Below are 1,954 nucleotides of genomic sequence, written 5' to 3' on the forward strand. Positions count from 1 at the left end.
TAAAATTAAAGGTAATTTTAGATATATAGCACATTTTCAGCATCAAGGCAATACAAAGTGCTTATTACCTTAATCTCTGCACACTTTACCTTAAGCTTAAGCCTATGAATTAAATTCAAATTAAGAAAATGTTTAAAACTTAAAAACATATGAGTTGTGGGGATTTTAAGATGGACGTTTGTCTCTAATCTCCTTTTCTCCACTGCATCTGGATCGTCTGAAAGGGATTTAAACCAGTTTTTATTATAACAGAGAATCTCCACACCATCTATAGGAGCTGCAGTCGTCCAGCTGGGGAGGATTTTCCATTTTTTATGCTTCAGCTGAAAACGATGGAGCTCTCTGAGCCGGAAAACTGACTCCAGTTCATGTTTGGTTTTATTAGAAAAAGTTCAGACGGGGTCAAGCTGGAACTGAAGAGAGACAAAGGCGGAAATGATGGAGACATTATGTAAAAAAAAGACTGAAAAATGGAGAATAATACCCATAATTCCATTCTTTGAAGGCGGAATGAAGCAGTGATGGAATAAAATCATCCATCAACACAATAATGATCCAATTAAATCAGGAAATCCTGCAGAGAAGTTCACATGTTATGTCTAGATCCTTATAAGGACAGAAATTATTGTTTGGTTTTAGTTTCATAATCAGTCCATTCACCTTTTTGTCTGATCATTATTTTTTGTTAATATAATTTAGTTTACAATTTTATCATTTAAAGACAATTTTGTTTGCGGACAAAAGAGGAGAAAGTGGATCAACAATCTACCGCTAAAACCGGAGATCCGGAAACTAACAGCGCCAGTTTGCAGCGCCACTTTCTAACAGGTAAGGATCGTTTAAAATCCATTTTCCATCCATCCATTTTCTTCCGCTTATCCGGGGTCGGGTCGCGGGGGCAGCAGCTTCAGAAGGGAGGCCCAAACTTCCCTCTCCCCAGCCACCTCTTCCAGCTCCTCCAGGAATCCCAAGGCGTTCCCAGGCCAGCCTAGAGACATAGTCCCTCCAGCGTGTCCTGGGTCTTCCCCGAGGCCTCCTCCCGGTGGGACGTGCCCAGAACTCCTCACCAGGGAGGCGTCCAGGAGGCATCCTGACCAGATGCCCGAGCCTCAACTGGCTCCTCTCGACGTGGAGGAGCAGCGGCTCTACTCTGAGTCCCTCCCGGATGACCGAGCTTCTCTCTCTAAGGGAGAGCCCAGCCCTGAAATGCATTTTCATTTATTTTATTGGACAGTTACTTAGACGGACAGCCACTCTTATATAAGGTAAGATATATTATTTTTACACCCTAAAAATATTCTTGGTAGTCAATATAGTTTGGTTGTCCCCAGAGAGCTAATGTTGTTAGCAGCTAGCTCAGTGCCGAGTCCCTGACAGAAAGTATAATGTTTACTCAGTGGGACTTTCATGCTTTAAAAAAACTGTTAAATAAATTAAACATAAGCTACCCAGCTGTTACTTTCCCCCCACATGGTTCGTGTCAGGACAGAACTATATGAATCCAGCAACAACTCAACGTTAACATGCAACTCCAGCATGAATTTGGGTTAACAAGCTAAATAAATGATTTACCGGCAGATCCAGGCTCATGGAAATAACATGGGTTATTTATAGATTGTTGTTAGCAATAGCATTGTTATCATAGACTAATTACTTAAAATGGCACAACTCACTACTCACCGGCAGAAACAGCCATGCAATGTTTCTTTAGATCCTAAATGGTTGACCCAACCTGGAACAAAATCATTTTATGCTCCAGGCTCTTGAAACCTTTCATGGCTCGTCATATAATATGAGATCTGCAGCTCCAGGTAGTGAGTTATGTGGATCTCCTCGACACCAGGTAAATCCTCAACATTATAAGAGAAGTCTTTTTTACTGATACAATACGGATCGTGTCCTAAATATACACGTATTTTCTCGAGATACAGCGTAGAGATCCAGCCTATTTAGG

This window comes from Poecilia reticulata, linkage group LG4 (genome assembly GCF_000633615.1).
Source record: "Poecilia reticulata strain Guanapo linkage group LG4, Guppy_female_1.0+MT, whole genome shotgun sequence".
Lineage (NCBI taxonomy): Eukaryota > Metazoa > Chordata > Actinopteri > Cyprinodontiformes > Poeciliidae > Poecilia > Poecilia reticulata.